At 37.8% G+C, this 21,945-nt stretch overlaps 1 protein-coding gene across 1 annotated transcript in view; it reads right to left on the bottom strand.

Annotated features, from left to right (window-relative positions):
- exoc4 (exocyst complex component 4) overlaps nt 1-21,945 on the bottom strand; it is a 198,521-nt gene that overhangs the window by 57,224 nt on the left and 119,352 nt on the right. The window lies entirely within an intron of this gene.

Raw genomic sequence — 21,945 nt, 5'->3', positions numbered from 1 at the left:
AGTTCAACTATTTTTGCTGGTCTCAGAGCCGTAGCATAGTAGTTACAATATATAATGCAGTGCTCACATGTACGTAAGACTATGGTTTGAATCCTTCCCTTTTTATGACCCGATTCCGTTTCAATTTATTCATGCATTTGGCAGATGCTTTTATCCAAAGCGACCTAGTTACCATGCATTTAAGGTGTATATATACACTAACATGATATAAATAAATTGTTTGTTTATTCATAACTAGAGGCAGAGCCAGACTTTGTAAACTTGGGGGTTGGCACAAATTTAGGGGGTCCAGGGTCATGGTCCCCGTAGAGTTTTTTCATGCAAACTCCACAGAGAAAGGCCACCTGACCTAGCTGGGCCTCAAACCGGGGATATTCGTGCTGTGAGGCGCCACTGTGCCGCCCTTAAACATGAATTTATGTACTGTATGTATGTATTGTTTTATTGACAACATGCACTCAAGCTGAAGCTGACTTGGTCATTGGGCCATGTCATAAAATTGCAAACTTTAGTGACCCTAAATATTTCTTTTTTTTATCATGAGGCTGTTGAAGGTTGTATTCTGATTGGTTGAGAAATGTTCCACGAGTGTGCATTATTTTTTGATAGATACACGTATGATTTTCTAACAGCTTGAGCCAGCACAAAACCATGATTTTGGCGTTAAGTAACAACTTTTGGGATTTCCTTATTGGATAATAAGCGCTGAAAAGGTTTGATCTAGTCATTTTTTCAGACGCAACATTTATTTTTCTTGCGACTCTTTCTCTTGCAACAGTGAGAACGCGAGAATCAATGAATGGCTGAAACCGTAGCTCACCACACATATACACCTGAAAGTGAGCATTTGCAGAAAGCGAACCTAGGGACGAGCACGTACGACAGCCTTACTGTGCATTCAGACCGCCACCGGCGAGAGCGTCAAAGTGGCCGTAAGTCATTAATTTTCAATGGGAGCCGGCGGCGAAGTCCTGCAAGCAGCGGCGCGTCATACCGGCGCGTCATGTACAGCGTGAGCGTCGAGGAGAGTTGAAATCAGCTCAACTTTATGGTAATGAGATATGACGCGGTTCGGCGGCAACCAATCGGAAGGCGGAAATGTTCACCGGCAACCAATCGGAAGGCGGAAACCTCCGCCTGAGAGGAGTTCAGAGAATGCATTCGAGCATCAGAGCGTCCACTACAACTTTTCTTTAGCGTCGTTGTCAGGGCAGCCAGAGCTTTTATTGACGCTCTTGCCGGTGGCGGTCTGAATGCACAGTTACGTAAACATATCACCAGAATGATTGACAACTAGGATGACCAATAGTCTTGATGATCCACACGGAAAAAGAAAATCCTCCCTTTAATGCCGAAAAAAAGCATGTCTTAAACCGTTTTGCGCTTGAATGGCTGCAATTGTTACTGATACAGTAGCAGAAGGCATCACAAATATCAGAGAGCACATGCTACAAGGGAGAGGATTTTTTCCACACTAACAGTTTTTTTGGAATGCAAGAGGAACATTATTCAAAAATATAATTTGCCAAGCCATGTTATTTTTTATTTACTGGAGGAAATTAAAGAGGAGCCACTAGAAGTCGTCACACGATACCAGGTGTTTCAAAAGTTCTTGTAAACCTTCATTTTTGGTCCTCCAGTTCTTTTTGGTGTCTTATGGCTTAGTTAGCTGGGATTTCACACCTCGCATTTTCAACTGCGATGTCTGTGGTGCTGAACTCAAGCGCATCAGGCATTAGTGGATCACCCGCACCTGAGGAGCATCAGCTCTGCTTATTTATTGGCACTGCTCTTAGTACATTGCATTGGTCTTGGAAATCAGCTGTTGCGCCTGTTTTATTTCATTTGCCCTTTTTTCATACATAACCCGCAGATATTACCACTCCCATCTGCGCTTTTTTGGAATTACGCCCTCATGCTAATTTGCCCTAAAACTTTCTTAATATTTGAATCTCAAATATTCTAATGTGGGTTATAGTAAACAAATCTACAGTATGCCTTTTAAGCAAAGTGCACACCATGCGTGTCGGTAAGGGACAGAACATGACAGGTGTTGTGCAGGGTTGGCCTGTTGTGCATGAGCACGCAGAGGTCCATAGATCAGCAGCAATTCTGATTTATCACTACAAGTGCAGAGGAGCACAAACCCTCGACTCTAAACACCTCCCTCAGCACTGCACAGCCAATTAGTCAACCCAGCTGAGAGAAGCCCATGCACACACGTGTGAGAGATTAACTGCAGAGACAAGTCTCCATCCCTCAGTGAGCAACACCTGTACTGCTGACTTTAATAAAACGCTGCCATTTAAAGCTGGAAGTAAACAGCAAAGAAGAGCAATTAAAGATTAAAATACCTAAGAATACGCTTTAATTTTGTACAAAACTGGTCATACCTAAAACCATTATTAAGGGACGTTACACTTTTTTTGAAAATATGCTAATTTTCCAACTCCCCTAGAGTTAAACATTTGATTTTTACCATTTTGGAATCCATTCAGCTGATCACAGGGTCTGGCGCTAGCACTTTTAGCCTAGCTTAGCACAATCCATTGAATCTGATTAGACTATTAGCATTGCGCCTAAAAAATAACCAAAGAGTTTAGATATTTTTCCTATTTTAAACTTGACTCTTCTATAGTTACATCGTGTACTAAGACAGACGGAAAGTTAAAAGTTGTGATTTTCCAGGCAGATATCGCTAGGGACTATACTCTCATTCAGGCGTAATAATCAAGGACTTTGCTGCCGTAACATGGCTGCAGGAGGCGCAATGATATTACGCAGCAGCCGAAAATAGTCCCCTTAGTAACTTTCAATAGCAGGGGACTATTTTCGGGCAGTTTTAAAATATCGAAACTCTTTAGTTATATTTTTTAGGCGCAATGCTAATGGACTAATCAAATTCTATGAATTATGCTAAGCTATGCTAAAAGTGCTAACGCCAGACCCGGAGATCAGCTGAATGGATTCCAAAACGGTAAGAATTAAATGTTTAACTGTAGGGGAGCTGGAAAATTAGCTTATTTTCAAAAAAAGTGGAATGTCCCTTTAAAGGTGCGTTGTGTAACTTTTTAAAGGATCTCTTGACAGAAATACAATATAATATACATAACTATATTATCAGTGGTGAAAAAAAGACCTTACATAATGTCGCACGCCATATTTCTACAGTAGCCCTAAACGGACAAACTGCTCTACCTTGTCTCAGACGACGACATGTTTGTCTTTGCGTTTCGAAATTGAGGTTGGTTGCTATTTGCAATCTCACTGGACCTTTAAAACAATGTGAATAGCATCTAATTATTGATGATGATTGTCATAGTATTAGCAATATACTAGCATCATATAACATCTACAATGAACAAACCATAAATACTTATCGTGCATGTGTCGGTATAAATTTGTTCTGTGATTTATGTCCAATAGTAGAGCTCTGCTGTCTGGACTGTATATGATATATAGCATGGCTTCTCAAGACCTCTTGAATAATTTGGCATGGTTTAAAAATACAGAGAGAGATAATGACTCCATCTCCACTTCATTATGTCACCGATATAAAAATGTCCTCCACCAGAATTATTCACACCAGATGGCATCTGATACTTTCTGTTTCACCCCATCAAATAGACGCACGATGTCACGCGCTCGAAAGTGTATTCGAGGGACTTCCATCACGAGATCATCTCTCTATGTTAATATATTTTATTCAATAAGTCTGCATGATCACGGTGTTATGAGGTAAATAGAAGGTGACAGCTGCCATAAAGGCCTCGTTGGCTCTCAGCTAATTGAGTTCTGCTCGCCCGAATCGAGAAGCGAGAAACGCGAGAGCATGACCACGTTGAACGTGATGACAGAAGCGCCCGTAAAAAAAGTCTACGGTGTGCACGACATACCATCACAGCCGAAATGAAATGAAGCAGGAAAACGTAATAAGCAGTTTCCAATGACGAAGTGTATTATGCGAACATTAATACATGATTAGATAAAAACTGAATTGTGTTATGATGTTATATACTGTATGTTTAATGTATCTATTTATATATATATAAAACACATGATCTGGTTTAATCTTCTTACTTATTCCATGATTACCCCCCCCCCAAAAAAAACTTAAACTTTGCATAAATAAAACCCTTCCTATGCATTTGATCAGTGGCACTGTATTACAAGTGTGGAAAAGTTAGACAGCTCTTCTTTCTACACGGCTATGTGATGTGTGTGTAATGATGTTACATGTGCTTTAGAGACATTTGGAAATGGATTTAAAAGGAATAAGAGATGATTGAACAAGGAAGGAAAAAATAAGGACAGTCCAAGGACAGAAAAAGAGAGAAAGCTGTACTCTAGTGTGAATCAATCAGATGCCCCACTGGGAATGTCTATGAATTACAGTTTTAGATATGTACACAGTATTAAAATGACAGATTTCTAAATTAGGGTTCATGACCTGAATGGTATATTGACTGGCCAGTTGTAGTACAAAGCAAGTCAGTGACATCTGTTCGTACATTTTTTTTTTTTCATTTGAAACCCTGGGAAATCTACTTACTTCTAGCTGCACAAGAGCAGAACATCCAGCCTAATCTTACAGGAATTAGTACATATTTCATAATTTTGCAAATTCGTGTGAATTGTATGAAAACTTAAAAATAACCATAAAAACATCAAACAATGAAAACCCACTCCTAACCACAACGTCACAGAACGAAAGCAAATTGTACAGAAACGTGGTCGTACAAATAAAAAAAAAGTTTTTATATGAAATAATGGTGGATATTATCAAGTGCACTTTTTTAAACCCATAATGCACATCAATATTGAGAGAAAAACCAATGCACACTCAATGGTTGGCGATTCCCCTTCACTGTAAGGGCGCATACCAAATTAACTTCTGCGCTTCTGACGCTTAGTGTCCGAATATAATCACTCTTTTTAATTCACAGTGGCAGCCGGTGACGTCTTTCTCGAGTGCATCACGTGACATGTCAAAATCCATGTCTGCTGCAGACGCTTTGAAGGGGTTTATGATAAAAGAGACGCTCACATTTGCCAGATACTCGCTTAATCTCATATGTGATTTGAGTTTAGTGTTAAGTGAGTGTCTTGTGAGTATTTCGTGAATGTGAGCGTCTCTTATCATAAACCCTTTTGACACATTTGAAGCAGGCACGTATTTTGAAAAGACGCATGATGCACATGGTTCACATGACACAACGAACACATATTTTGAATTTGCGCACCTTTGGACCATTGGTTGTTGAAAAACAAAGAAGGAAAGAATGAAAGAAGGAAAGAAAGAAAGAATAAAAGAAAGAAAGACAGAAAGAAGGAAAGAAAGGAAGAAAAAGAAAGAAAGAAAGAAAGGAAGGAAGTAAAGAAAGAAAGAAGCAGAAGCAGAAGCAAAAAAGGAAAGAATTAATGAAGGGAAGAAAGAAGAGAAAGAAGGAAAGAAAGGAAGAAAGAAAGAAAAAAACAAGAAAGAAGGAAAAAAAGAAGAAAGTAAGGAAGGAAGGAAGGAAGGAAGGAAGGAAGGCAGAAGCAAAAAAGGAAAGAAGAATAAAGGAAAGAAAGAAAGAAGAAGAGAAAGAAAGAAAGAAAGAAAGAAAGAAAGAAAGAAAGAAAGAGAGAAAGAAAGAAAGAAAGAAAGAAAGAAAGAAAGAAAGGAAGAAAAAAGAGAGAAAGAAAAAAGAAAGAAGGAAAGAAGGACAAAAGGAAGGAAGGAAGGAAGGCAGAAGCAAAAAATGAAAGAATAAAGGAAGGAAAGAAAGAAAGAAGAGAAAGAAAGAAAGAAAGAAAGAAAGGAGGAAAAAAGAGAGAAAGAAAAAAGAAAGAAGGAAAAAAGGAAGGAAGGAAGGAAGGCAGAAGCAAGAAGGAAAGAAAGGAAGAAAAAAGAAAGAAGAAAAGAAAGAAAAAAGAAAGAATGAATGAAGGAAGGAAGGAAAGTAGGCAGAAGCAAAAAAGAAAGAATGAAAGAATGAAGGCAGGAAAGAAAGAAAGAAATAAAGAAAGAAAGATAGGTAGAAAGAATGAAATAAAGGAAGAACCAAACAAGGAAGGAAGTGGGGAAGGCAAAAAGGAAGGAAGGAAGGAAAGAATAAAGGAAGGAAAGAAAGAAGATAAAGAAGGAAAGGAAGGAAGGAAGAAAGAAAGAAAGAAAGAATGAAGAGGGGAAGGCAAAAAGGAAGGAAGAAAGAAAGAAAGAAAGAAAGAAAGAAGGTAAGAATGAAGAGAATGAAGAGAATGAAGAGGGCAAGGCTAAAAGGAAGGAAGGAAAAAAGGAAGAAATAAAGAATGAAGAGAGGAAGGCAAAAAGTTAGAAAGAAAGAAAGAAGGAAAGAAAGAAAGAAAGAAAGAAAGAAGGAAAGAAGGAAGAGGGGAAGGCAAAAAGGAAGGAAGAAAGAAAGAAAGAAAGAAAGAAAGAAAGAAAGAAAGAAAGAAAGAAAGAAAGAAAGAAAGAAAGAAAGAAAGAAAGAAAGAAAGAAGGAAGGAAGAAAGAAGGAAAGAAGGAAAGAAGGAAGAGGGGAAGGCAAAAAGGAAGGAAGGAAGGAAGAAAGAAAGAAAGAAAGAAAGAAAGAAAGAAGGAAGGAAGAAAGGAAAGAATGAAGAGGGGAAGGCAAAAAGGAAGGAAGGAAGGAAGGAAGGAAGGAAGGAAGGAAGAAAGAAAGAAAGAAAGAAAGAAAGAAAGAAAGAAGGAAGGAAGGAAGGAAGGAAAGAATGAAGAGGGGAAGGCAAAAAGGAAGGAAGGAAGGAAGGAAGGAAGGAAGGAAGGAAGGAAGAAAGAAAGAAAGAAAGAAAGAAAGAAAGAAAGAAAGAAAGAAAGAAAGAAAGAAAGAAAGAAAGAAAGAAAGAAAGAAAGAAGGAAGGAAGGAAAGAATGAAGAGGGGAAGGCAAAAAGGAAGGAAGGAAGGAAGGAAAAAAGAAAGAAAGAAAGAAGGAAAGAAGGAAGAGGGGAATGAAGAATAATGGGATCACCCTTCTGATTCAAGTGATTCATGTTGTTGAGTCAGGATCATGTGAATGAAACTGATCTTGGATCAGAATAGAGGAGCAGTAACAGTGCTGAGCCCCCCACCAGTGCAGGATGAGATGTCTCTAAGCATAACTCACAGCTAATAAAGGGATTATGGCATCTAATCAGAGCTGGGTGCCTTTACGCTCTTCCCACAGAAACAGAATTACAGGCGAGCGATCAGGACCGTAATTGTTCATCGACAGACGATCGTAATCCATCCAGAGGAGAACAGGAATGACACAGCATGTTTGATGAGAAAGAAGAGGAGGAATGGGCGTAATGATTTTAACCCTGCTGTGAATAAACAAGATTTTTAGGAGGGGAGTGGTCACAAACACGTTGTTTATTATTGGTGCTTTCTAGGGTTTGAACTAAAACACGAAAAGAAGTCAACTTCGGCAAGCAAACTGTTGAGCTGTGTACATGAATAACACCTCAAATCTCTAATCCAATGAGGCTTCATGTAGAGAGAGGCAATAAAGAGAGAGGTTTTTTCTATGCAAAATTTTGACTTACATTAAATTAGAGACGTAAGCAATATTTAAATGTATCAAAAAGAAAACCTTTTGATAAATCTAAGAAGTTTTAGACAAACAAATTGTATCTGAATTTGTGCTTAAAACAAGAGGGTAAAAAAACTTTTTTCTAAATATAATTATTTTCTTAGTTCATTTTGCTCATTAATAAAATACATCTTGATTTAAGCATTTGTAGATAAAAAAAAAAAAAAACAAGACAAAAGTACTAAGTAAGATCCCAGGGACCATCAGCTTGGACCATTTTATGACCCTTCCTGACAGGAAAGTTTGTGTGCCTAAAAATCTAAAGCTCCGCTACAGTCCTACCCATTGCACATCTTTAACCTGGTTAAATGTATTTCCTCTAAACCAAAGCAGTCTCACACGCAGACAGACAAAGAAACACACCACAGTGCACACGCACTCATCGAGTCCCAGTTTATTAGTGGTGAATGCCTCTGATTGGACTCAACAGCATCCAATTAACTGTCATTAGAAAACAGATGTCTATGCCCAGGGCTTTCGCTGGATTTTTGTACATTCACACTGGCGTGAAACATAGTACGTCAACTACTTTCGGCTCTTCCCACTTTCGAACCGATTACAAGCTTGAGTAATTAAACCATCTCTTACTAGTGTAAATATGTATTGGTGCGTTATCGAACAAAAGTAATGAAGGATAGTATGGCTGACTCATTTTTAAGAGTAAAGTGTAATGCTGCCTGTCATTGGCTTTGTAAGATGAGCTTACAGGATGGTTTGTGTAATGGACATGCTGCAGTCTGGTGTAATGTGCTGTTCTGAAGACTGACAGTGAGGTTTATGTGATTTGAGAGAGAACAGTATGAGCACTCATTCGCCCCCTTATACACACGAAACGCATGAAAGCCGTCAGACTCACCGGGTGCTACTTTATAAACTTCTCATTTTGTTTGTCTACTAGACATTTATATTGAGAAATGAAAGACTTTTATAGCTTGCGTTAATGAAATACTACAGTGACAACTGTGTGAGATAGTCTTTATATACATTTTATGATCTGACATTGCATTGGCTAAGGCACTTTATAACAGCGATTTCCTTTTTATGAGCTGGTGGAAGTGATTTATTATGAATCAATCGCAAATAAAGCACAGCAATCAATGCATGGACTGAATAGGTGGCGACTAACTGCTTATTTTGTCACTTTAGATACTCGTTTACCGACTACGTTTGACTTAAAGGGACAGTTCACCCAAAAATGAAAATTGTGTCATCATTTACTCTTCCTTAGGTTGTTTCAAACCTGTAAAAATCTCTTTGTTCTGCTGAACACAAAAATTTTTAATAACCAAACAGATTTGGGGCACCATTCACTTGCATTGTATCATCTTGTCCTATGGAAGTCAATGGTGCCCCAGATCAACTTTGTTACAAACTTTACTTTAACATACCTTTCAAATGATTTTTTACAGATTTGGAACAACTTGAGGAAGACTAAATAATGACACAATTTTCATTTTGGGGTGAACTATCCCTTTAAGCCAAGAGTCAAAATTGTAAAGAAATGTGAAAAAATACAATGTCATTTGTAATTACCGCATGCGTGTTTTTATATCAAAAGCAAGAACAACTTGGGCTTTGTAATGATACCATATGGAAAACATACCACGCTGAATAACTAAAAAGATATTTAGTATTTAGTTGTAACAAGAAGTCACCTTTAAATGAACTGGATCTGGGATCATAAAAAATACTGCTGCGTGGGACGATTTTATGTAATTTATAGAGCGTGATTAATTTGTTTTATCTCAATACAATAAACGCTTTAAAAGCAGGTTTTAATAGCTGATGCCTCATCTCATTACAAAGCTAATAATGTATTTGCAGAAAAAAGGCTTAATAATTCAGTAGGACTCACGTAGTGAAATTTATGATAGGAACAGAGCATTTATAAATACCACATGAAATACCAATACGTGCCACTAGATGACAGTATGTCAGTTCTCTCTGTAAATATCATTGCAGTCCTCTGCGCAGCTTTAATAAAGGGAATGTGTCTTTAAAAACCATTAAGATTCCATTTATCGGGTTACTATCGAAACTGGCATTGCCATGCGACGTATTTAGCTTTTGATACGTTCCCACAAAGACAGCGGTGAGGTAAATGAATATGGCCAACCCACGCAGACGCCCACCGCCTCTGAGACCTCCTGTTGTCTGCTGCGGATCTCATACACAAACACACACACGTACGTTGGAAGGTAGCAGAATGGGTGTGGGACGGAGATGCCTTATTGGAAAGCAATGGACGAGCAAGCTAATTAAAACACATGGAGGCTGAAAACAAGGAGAATGAGAAAGAAAGAAAGAGGTGGATTAGCAAAGACTCTTGGAAGTTCAGCAATTTGGCTGCATTCTCTTCTGCCTCTGCTTTCTTACGGCATCATTATTTACACAAACAAAACCCACAAAGCAAAAAGTGCAGTTTGTAATGAGCAGCGTTTCTGGGAAATGTATGAAATGTTGTTCAGAGCCAACTGTTTCAGTTATCTAAGGTATGAAAATGCACGTGTTTATGTGAGCCAGAGGGAAAGCTGCGTTTTAGCCCAATTAAACTGGGTGAAATCTATCACATGGAGAAGACCAGAGGCTTGGATTCCTGCCGTCAAAAGGAAATGAGATCACCTTGTTTGGCTGACATATCCCCGTGGTGACAAATTACCCTCCCCGAAATACTCTCATGTTCTTAGCTTTGGCTTTTGCCCTTATTTCGAAATTTGCCACCTTGCTTTTCCACCCTTTCTCTGTTATAACCTTTCAGCCCTTTCCTCATGTCTGCATACATTGTCAAAAAATGGCCCTAGTATGTACCATTTAGGTACAGATATGTATACATTTGGTACCAGTATGTACATTTGAAGTACTAATATGAACTCTTTGGTACCAATATGTACCTTTGATGTACCAATAAGCTCTCTTTGCTCTCTTTGTACTAATTTAAACTCTTGGTACCAATATGTACCTTAAGGTACTAACAAGCTCTCTCTGGTCAAAATAGGTACCCCAGCTGTCACTGCGGTAGTACCCCTTAAAAAGGTCCTAATATGTACCATTTTTGGTACCTCTTTGGTACCAACATGCACCTTTAGGTACTAACAAGCTCTCTTTGGTGTACCTTTGAGATACTACTATGAACTCTTGGTACCATATGTATCTTGGAGGTACTAATAAGCTCTCTTTTGTACCAACTTGTACCTTTGAGGTACAAATTTGAAATCTTAGTACCAATATGAAACTTTGAGGTACTAAAATGTCCTCTTTGGTACAAGGATGTACCTTTGAGGTACAAATATGCACTCTTTGGTAATAAGCTCTCTTTTGTACCAACTTGTACCTTTGAGGTACAAATTTGAAATCTTAGTATCAATATGAAACTTTGAGGTACTAAAATGTCCTCTTTGGTACAAGGATGTACCTTTGAGGTACAAATATGCACTCTTTGGTACCAATATGTACCTTTGAGGTACTAACAACCTCTTTTTGGTACCAATGTGTACCTTTAGGTACTAACAAGTTCTCTTTGGTGTACCTTTGAGATACTAATATGAACTCTTGGTACCATATGTATCTTGGAGGTACTAATAAGCTCCCTTTTGTACCAACTTGTACCTTTGAGGTACAAATTTGAAATCTTAGTACCAATATGAAACTTTGAGGTACTAAAATGTTCTCTTTGGTACAAGGATGTACCTTTGAGGTACAAATATGCACTCTTTGGTACCAAAATTTACCTTTGAGGTACAAATATGCACTCGTTGGTACCAATATGCACCTGTGAGGTACCAATAGGCTCTCTTTGGAACCAATATGTACCTTCGAGGTACTAATAAGCTCTTTTTGGTACCAATATTTACCTTTGAGGTACTGATAACCTCTTTTTGGTACCAATGTGTACCTTTGAGGTACCAATAACCTCTTTTTGGTACCAACATGTAGTTTTGAGGTACCAATAAGGTCTCTTTGGTAACAATAAGTACCTTTGAGGTACTAATAAGCTCTCTTTGGTACTAATGAGAACCTTTAAGTTAAATATAAGCTCTCTTTGGTACCAATATGTACCTTTGAGGTACCAATAGGCTCTCTTTGGAACCAATATGTACCTTTGAGGTACTAATAACCTCTTTTTGGTACCAATGTGTACCTTTAGGTACTAACAAGTTCTCTTTGGTGTACCTTTGAGATACTAATATGAACTCTTGGTACCATATGTATCTTGGAGGTACTAATAAGCTCTCTTTGGTACCAATTTGTACCTTTGAGGTACAAATTTGAAATCTTAGTACCAATATGAAACTTTGAGGTACTAAAATGTTCTCTTTGGTACAAGGATGTACCTTTGAGGTACAAATATGCACTCTTTGGTACCAAAATTTACCTTTGAGGTACAAATATGCACTCGTTGGTACCAATATGCACCAGTGAGGTACCAATAGGCTCTCTTTGGAACCAATATGTACCTTCGAGGTACTAATAAGCTCTTTTTAGTACCAATATTTACCTTTGAGGTACTGATAACCTCTTTTTGGTACCAATGTGTACCTTTGAGGTACTAATAAGCCCTTCTTGGTACCAATATGTACCTTTGAGGTACTAATAACCTCTTTTTGGTACCAATGTGTACCTTTAGGTACTAACAAGTTCTCTTTGGTGTACCTTTGAGATACTAATATGAACTCTTGGTACCATATGTATCTTGGAGGTACTAATAAGCTCTCTTTGGTACCAATTTGTACCTTTGAGGTACAAATTTGAAATCTTGGTACCAATATGAAACTTTGAGGTACTAAAATGTTCTCTTTGGCACAAGGATGTACCTTTAAGGTACAAATATGCACTCTTTGGTACCAATATGTACCTTTGAGGTACAAATATGCACTCTTTGGTACCAATATGCACCTGTGAGGTACCAATAGGCTCTCTTTGGAACCAATATGTACCTTTGAGGTACTAATAACCTCTTTTTTGTACCAATGTGTACCTTTAGGTACTAACAAGTTCTCTTTGGTGTACCTTTGAGATACTAATATGAACTCTTGGTACCATATGTATCTTGGAGGTACTAATAAGCTCTCTTTGGTACCAATTTGTACCTTTGAGGTACAAATTTGAAATCTTGGTACCAATATGAAACTTTGAGGTCCTAAAATGTTCTCTTTGGTACAAGGATGTACCTTTGAGGTACAAATATGCACTCTTTGGTACCAAAATTTACCTTTGAGGTACAAATATGCACTCGTTGGTACCAATATGCACCTGTGAGGTACCAATAGGCTCTCTTTGGAACCAATATGTACCTTCGAGGTACTAAAAAGCTATTTTTGGTACCAATATTTACCTTTGAGGTACTGATAACCTCTTTTTGGTACCAATGTGTACCTTTGAGGTACCGATAACCTCTTTTTGGTACCAACATGTAGTTTTGAGTTACCAATAAGGTCTCTTTGGTACCAACATGTACCTTTGAGGTACAAATTTGAAATCTTGGTACCAATATGAAACTTTTTGGTACCTACAAGCTCTTGTTGGTACAAATATGTACATTTGATGTACCAATAAGCTCTCTTTGGTACCAACATGCAGCTTTGAGGAACTTATTTGAACTATTGGTACCAATATGTAACTTTGAAGTACTAATATGAAGTGTTTGGTACCAATATGCACATTTGAGGTACTAATAAGATCTCTTTGGTACAAATTTTAAAATTTGAGTTATTAAATGCTCTCTTTGGTACCAACCTTTGAGGTACTCATTTGAACTCCTGGTACCAACATGCACCTTTGAGGTACTAATAAGCTCTCTTTGGTACCAATATGTACCTTTGATGTACTAATATAAACTCTTTGACACCAATATGTACATTTCATGTACCAATAAGCTCTCTTTGGAACCAACATGCAGCTTTGAGGTACTTATTTGAACTATTGGTACCAATATGTAACTTTGAAGTACTAATATGAACTGTTTGGTACCAATATGCACATTTGAGGTATAATAAGATCTCTTTGGTACAAATATAAAACATTGAGGTACTAAAATGCTCTCTTTGGTACCAATATGTACCTTTGAGGTAGTCATTTGAACTCTTTGTACCAATATGCATCTTTGAGGTACTAATAAGCTCTCGTTGGTACCAATATAAAACTTTAAGGTATTAATTTGTACTCTTGGTACCAATATGTACCTTTAGGTACTAACAAGCTCTTGTTGGTACCAATATGCACCTTTGAGGTACTAATATGTACTCTTTAGGAATAAATATGTACTTTTTGAAAGGGTACAGCCCAGTGATATCTAGGATACTTATGTGTAAACTCATACAACAGTATAATCATGTATATATGTAGGGTACTAGTGTATACTGTTCAATAGACACATGTGCAATACCACATATTAGGTCAACTTCTATCATGTCATGAAGAAAATCTTGCTGAACATGTTAAAGGGGTAGTTTACAAAAAAAAAAAGAAAATTCTGTCATAATTTCTTCACCATCATGTTAGAATACACCTGTAGAGGTAGACCGATTAATCGGTGTTGCCGATTAAATGGCACCGATAGTTCATTGGTGGAACAATCGGCTATCGGCAAAAATCCATGTGATAGTTTTTCTGAGCCGCATTAGTAGAGAAACAACAGCAGGAACCTAAGTTTGTCGTCAAGGCTGACACGACGTTAATATAGTACCTCAAAAAAAGGTACTATATTAAATATAGTACCTCAAACAAAAATACACACAGATAAATCCAACCCAAATGTTTAATGTTATGATTATCACCATGCATTTGCATTAGTTTATATCCAGCTGGTTACTTTTCTTCATGATTTAGCCGGCTAAGATGCATATTTTTAAACTTCCATTTTAAAAACTATGGGTCGATTAATCGGTTATCGGCAAGTACGGACCAACCTAGTACTCGGTATCGGTAAAATCCACTATTGGTCGACCTCTATACACCTGTATGAGTTTCTTTATTTTGCTAAACACAAAGAAGATATTTTGATAAATGATGGCAACTACACTTCCATAGTTTCAGTTTTTTCCTACTATGGAAGTCAATAGGTACCATCAACTGTGTGCTTAAAAAATATTCTGTGAAAAGGTAAACTTGATATCTTTAATATTTACTGAGTAAGGCCATGTCAAAGATTAATAATCAACGAATGACCTTAATGATCCTAATTTCATAGCCGAAAATCTGATTTTGATTTAGTTTTCTAATAATACAGACTTATTTACAATAAACTGACCTGTATGCTACACAAGTACTCCACTTCTAAATATTCAATTTAGCCTTTGGAAAAACATACATTACTGCCTCCCTAACATAACCCACCACAAATGTGGCCTCCGACCGACCCGTTGGACTTGATAATAACCTGTCAGTCTTTCTGTTCTCTGAAAGCTTTGTTTTCAAAGCAACTGTGGGCTGTTATTACCCTGCACGGTGCAAGCGAGGGAGGAAAACTGCAAATTGAGCTATTAGTGCAGGATCTGGGAGTGGCCTACAGTACCGCCTTTAATATGAGTGTGCATGTATGCGTAAACACTGTCAGGCATGGAGTGATGACAGTGTGTGTGCGTGTTGCGAGGACATACAAGTGAGAAATTGAGAGCGAAGTGTTACAATTGTTACAATTAAACCCCCCTTAGGGATCTGGACTAATCAAACTCTCTTTCAAGCCACAAAATGGGCGAATCACTGGGGCCCGTTTCAACTTCCGTCTTAATAGCGACTGCAATTGCGCTCTAAACACTGTGAGAGGGGGGTTATGGGATTTTATGAAGCCAGTGGCGGTGTCTCTGTAGTGCAGGCAGGTGCTGGGGGTACGTCTTTATACTGGCGGACGGGACTCCAAACACTTTAGGGCTCCTTCAAATTAGAGCTCAGCATCTCCTACAGAAAAGAAACCAGTAAATGCTTTTCTGTTCCAGCTCCTGGAACTCTGAGAAAAGACTAAATTAAATCACAGAGGCTTTGCCAGGGAGCGCAGCCCAGGGCCAGCTTTATGATTTATGGACCGACTGTGGAAAACAGTGAAGGCTGGTCCTCAGAGGTGACGGCGGAGACAAAACCAGCTTCGTGAATTGAAAAAAACATTCCCTGTGGAGGACTGGCCGCACTTAAAAATAGAAATTGCGCATGCTGTTCACAAACACTTTGTCTGGTGTTGGTCTACTACAATAAACTTGCAAGGTGAAGTTACCGACCGAATATTACGGCTATATTCATGCGGGTAGATGAGATATACAAGAAGCTAAGATGCCACCTCAAAAATGAGGAAACTATATTAACCGAATGCTCTTAACACATATTATACATTACATCAAATCCGCTTAATCCTGCCTCAGGCCATTCAGAAATACTGGTTTGTTGGCAGTATCTGCTTAATGCCACATCGATTTCACATTCGACTGTGTTTCACATTGAAACTTGCGTCCCTTGTGATTACTTTAGTTTAAGTCTAAACAAAAGCCATTTCTCTTTAACAAACTATTCACATAATGTGTCTAGTAAATGTACTTATCCCGCAATAGTTAGCATTCATATAACTCAACTGGGTAATACATTTATGCCGCCATAGTTAGCCTGTCTGGAACCGAGCGGATATTAAACCACGATACTGTATGACACTAGCATTACATGTGAACGGCCCCTACGCTAAAATGATTTTGTTTCTCTTTCCCTGTCTTGTCCTCATTCCCGAGGACAATGGGACTAACAGACCCAGTTCCAGCTGCCGTGGAGGTCATCACGCCACTGATCTGCTGACCTTCCTTATACATGATGCCCAGCCGATGACAGACCAACGACCACCAGCTGCCCCCATCTAATCTACTTATCCGTGTGTATATATATATATATATATATATATATATATATATATATATAGATAGAGAGAGAGAGAGAGAGAGAGAGAGAGAGAGAGATAAAAAAATCATACATATTATATAATATATCCTCTATAGAATCAGCTATGTCTGGCTCTCCCAAGGGTTTTTTCCCCATCCTAGGACTTTTCTCCCATTGGGTTTTTCTCCTAGGGTTTTTTTCAAACCCTGAGGAGTCTGCTGACATTGGCTTAACTTAGCACCATCTTACACACGTTACATTTTTACTACGCTCGCTTGTTAATCTTAAACACTGTATTCAGCTGCTTATGTTTTATGATTTTTCCTGCATCAATTAATGTAAGCTGCTTTGAAACAATTAAACAATTGTATAGGCAGCCAGATACAACACAGCGCCCCTTGAGGTGTGGTTCAGTTTTTCATTTTTACATTCTGACTTTCATTATTAGCAATGATTCTAGTTGCATCTTTAGTGATTTTGCAACTGTTTACTATGGCTTGTCCAAAGAGGTTTTTTTTTTTGTCAAAAAAAGCGAAAAGACAGACACATTTTTTAAATAACAATAAAATGACTCAAGTGACATTTGTGAAAATACGATTTTAGTTATTGACTTATAACCTTTTCATTGTCATTAAAGGGACATCAGGGTAAATCATTTACTCTCATGTTGTTTAAGACCTGTTTGAATTTGTTTTTTCTGATGAACACAAAATCAGATATCGATAAATGATGGTTGGTACATAGCTGGTGGTAACCATTGATTTCCATAGTAGGATAGGCTATAATGGAAATATTGTGATAAAAGATGAAGAAGATATTTTGATAAATGATGGTAAGTTGACAGTACCCATTGAATTCCATAGAATTCGTTTCCCTACTATAGAAAGTAAATGGTTACCACCAGCTGTGTAAAATATTAATGAGTTAGGTTCCAAAACGCGATAAACGCCATAAAAAGAAAGTTTTGTATCAGGTCAGTATTAAGTATGGCGGGGAAGAAACGTAAGCCATCAAAATCTAATAATTTACGTGAAAGGCACTCGGGTGAAAAAATGCCAGCTGTTGACAGCATCAAGCTTCTGTCATGCTAACACACTGCAAAAAATGATTTTCAAGAAAAAAAATTCTTAGTATTTTTGTCTTGTTTTCAGTAAAAATATCTAAAAATTCTTAAATTAAGATGCCTTTTCAAAGTCTAGTTTTTAGACCAAAAATATAAAATTCAAGTGATTTTGTGCATAAAACAAGCAAAAAATCTGCCAATGGGGTAAGCAAAACATTTTTCTTAAACACTAAATTCAAGAAAAATCTAGACTTATTTTCTTGGGTCATTTTGCTCATCAAGAAAAAGCATCTTAATTTAAGAATTTATATTTTTACTGAAAACAAGACAAAAATACTAAGATTTTTTTTTCTTTTTAATGGTCTTGGTCTTGACTTGGTCTCGGCCTGTCTTGGTCTTGGTCTTGACTTGGTCTCGACCCTTTAAAGTCTTGGTCTTATCTCGGTCTCAGCCTGTCTTGGTCATGACTTGGTCTCGGATTAGGTGGTCTTGACTACAACACTAGTGTAACCTTGAAGATGCAGCACACACTATTGCCCAAGAAAAATTTCCCCAAGGGGACAATAAAAGTGTATCGTATCGTAAAGAGAAATTACTAAACGTAAACAAAAGTGCTAATTTTATATAACGAGAACTTTTTAAAGAAATAACCTATTTATTTATACATCAATAATATAGAGGTGTAGTTTTGGTCAACATTGTTAGCACTTAAGTGCGAATTATGACATAGAATGACTCAGCCTAGTGGTAAATGCAGAGCGCTACCGCTCTCCGGAGCACCAGACAAATGCATCTGTCCCTTCCTCGCAGAGACTCGAGTACCTAACTACACTTAACACCTTCCAATACCCCAATACTGCATTGCAGCAGACTCTAAGACTAAAAATAAGTGCTTTCTCTATCCAGACCAGAGGATATATTGCACAGCACAGCCAGATAAGGGCTTTAAAGCACGAAAGGGTAGTTGTTATCTGTAAGCGACCCCAGCAATAGATCATTATAGTGGCCGTATCACACAATGGACTCGTAAAGCCGGGCAACACTGTATTGCGTATTATAACTGGCGAACGGAGCACAGGACTCATGCGTTAAGGGGAAAATTTTTGTTTTTATTTTTTCATAACCAAGTGCATTTAAAGACAAAACTGATGTGGAAATTAACATTGGTCTTAAAGACACTTTCAATTATATTTACCACCAATTTATTTTCACAAATGCTCAAAGCAAAGGCGTTATTCTCTCAGCATGCATTAATTTCTGTGTATAAACGCAGGCGGATTTGTCCCCTCAGTCAAGCAGTATATTGAAACAAGCAGTATGAAGAAATAAGGGAGGGTTTTCACAAAGGTTTTCATGTAGGACGTAGCTTAATATAAATACAGGGTCGAGCGGTCAGATGCCATGGCAGGGCAGATGGCATTTTACTTAAATTCATAGAAAGTTGTTTAAAAAGCAAGCTATTAAATCAAGTTTTCTTGGCGGTCCGTCCTTGATATTTCCATTTGAGAAAGGCGCGTCAATCCCTGAATGGCCCGTGGCAAAATAATATGGCTCGCCGAAATTCAACCGCAACCGCCGAGATCACCTCTGCTCCGAGCTGTCATATATATAATTCACATTAGAGTGCAAATGGGCATCGTGTCTGGCTTTCGCAGGTGCAGACAATCGTCTGAATGGCACGTGGTGGATGCGGATGAGGTCAGGCGACCCTCTCGCTGCAATGCAAAGCCGTCTATCTCCGAGAACCTGGAGAGCGCATGCAGGGTTATTCTGAAATGAGGGGATAACCTTGAGCTGGATTTCAAATAGTTTGGTGGTTTGTGCTATAGGGGTGACAGCATGTGATTGTCTGTGGCTCTTCTGTCCTTATTCAGATCAATGAGAAACATGGACTAACAGGGGCGATCAGAAGAGAGGGAGAGAGAGAAGGACATCCTTACATAAACTGAAGATGAAAGTGAAATGTGTTTCTAGATGGAAAACAGAAGCAATGTTGTGTTTCTAATGTGATTCGATAGGCCGGTTCTTCCGCCGTGATTAGTGTCTATGTGAGTGATGAAGTATTCAATGAAGAATGCTCCACAAATATGATGGTAAACAAGCTATGCATAGGAATAACCATCATAGTTAGTTTGCGTTGTGACTTTAAAGATCATCGTAAATGAGACAAGGAAACAAACAATAGGAGGTAGAATGACTTAGGTCTTTTATGTGTTTTGTCTAGGTTATGAGGGTTAACATTATGGTTGCTTGTCTCCAAAGATAATGGATATACCAATACTAAGCACTACTATAGGGGGGCAATGCAACGCTCAATATGGCTGCTCTGGCGACAGAAGCCCCGCCTTACATATAAAGAAACCAATCATCAATCGGTAAACACTGACATTCTCTGGGAAATGTCTTTTAGCTTAAATGACCTTGAAAAAGTTGTTTTAGCACAATTTAACTATTTCCCCACCATTGACGAGATATCTCGTAGTAAATAGAGTTGAATCCCAAAAAAAGTCCATCCATCCTTCACAGAAGTCATCCACACGGCTCCAAAGGGTTAATAAAGGCCTTTTGAGGGCAATCGATGCAATTTTGTAAGAAATATATCAATATTTAAAACCTTACAAACTAAAATAACTATGTTCTGACGTCCATTCACGAAAGAGTGCGTTTCCTGCGTACGATTTGTTAATAACATAAGAGACCATAGTGGAGATGAGACGAGACCTTGGAAAGCTCGATGCACTTCGGAAGCTAGTTATTTTAGTTTAGTTTAAGGTTTAAAATGTTGAAATTTTTTCCTAAAAAAAATCACATTTATTACACTCAGTATCATGGGCTAATTTTCATTGTTGGCTGAACTATACCTTTAATCTTAACTCTTTCACCGCCAGCGTTTTAAAAAAAAGTTGCCAGCCAGCGCCAGCGTTTTTCATGATTTTCACCAAACTTTAATGCCTTCCAGAAAATGTTCTTCTTTAAATATATAAACAAACAATATACCAAATGAAAGAACAGACCCTCTGCTTTCAAACAAAAAAAAACCCGTTTCATCCTACCTTTAGTGGTTCTTTTGCAATCAGCTTTTGAATATGGGTAGGTTTCTGCAAAAACACCCAATTTTGAGCAAAAAGCAGAGAGATATCGAGAGACGAGATATCTCGTCAATTAAGAGAAAACGCTTCCCCGCCAATGACGAGATTTTCCGTCTTTCCACAATACCGCTATTATCCACCAGGTGGCGCCCTTCCGCAACTTTTTAAACCCGGAAGTATTGCCCTATGGCAAGCGGCTGCATGTCCGTGTCTGTTTTAAAGATCGCTCTGAATGGGATCTCTATGAAAAGTCCGGCACAAAAATGGAATTATCTCTGCTTTTTGCTCAAAATTGGGTGTTTTTGCAGAAACCTACCCATATTCAAAAGCTGATTGCAAAAGAACCACTAAAGGTAGGATGAAACGGGTTTTTTTTGTTTGAAAGCAGAGGGTCTGTTCTTTCATTTGGTATATTGTTTGTTTATATATTTAAAGAAGAACATTTTCTGGAAGGCATTAAACTTTGGTGAAAATCATGAAAAACGCTGGCGCTGGCTGGCAACTTTTTTTAAAAATGCTGGCGGTGAAAGAGTTAAGATTAAAGGTATAGTTCAGCCAATAATGAAAATTAGCCCATGATACTGAGGGTAATAAATGTGATTTTTTTTAGGAAAAAATATCAACATTTTAAACCTTAAACTAAACTAAAATAACTAGCTTCCGACGTGCATCCAGCTTTTCAAGGTCTCGTCTCATCTCCACTATGTCTCGTATGTTATTTACCAAATCGTACACAGGAAACGCACTCTCTCGTGAATGCACGTCAGAACATAGTTATTTTAGTTTGTAAGGTTTTAAATATTGATATTTTTCTTACAAAACGGCATTGATTGCCCTCAGAAGGCCTTTATTAACCCTTTGGAGCCGTGTGGATGACTTCTGTGAAGGATGGATGGACTTTTTTTGGGATTCAACTCTATTTACTACCATTATAAAACTTTGAACAGCCATGACATTTTCTAATATAACTCCGATTGTGTTCATCTGAATAAAGTACAATGAGGGTGCACTGCAAAAAATGACTTACTTAGTATTTTTGTCTTGTTTTCAGTACAAATATTGTACTTGATGAGCAAAATGACCTAAGAATCTAGTTTTTAGACAACAAAAATACAATTTAATTAAATTTGTGCTGAAAACAAGCAAATAATAATAATAATAATAATCTGCTAATGGGCTAAGCAAAATTTTCTTGAATTAAGTGTTTAAGAAAAAAACTCAAGACCTTTTTCTTGCACCAGTGGCAGATTCTTTTGCACAAATTCACTGCAAAAAATGACTTTCTTACTTTGCATTTTTGTCTTGTATTTATTTAGTAAAAATATAAAAAAATTCTTAAATTAAGATGGTTTTTCTTAATGAACA

Source organism: Paramisgurnus dabryanus, chromosome 1 (assembly GCF_030506205.2).
Source record: "Paramisgurnus dabryanus chromosome 1, PD_genome_1.1, whole genome shotgun sequence".
NCBI lineage: Eukaryota > Metazoa > Chordata > Actinopteri > Cypriniformes > Cobitidae > Paramisgurnus > Paramisgurnus dabryanus.
The sequence above is the reverse complement of the archived record's forward strand: the minus strand, read 5'-3'. Positions and strand labels throughout refer to the sequence as shown.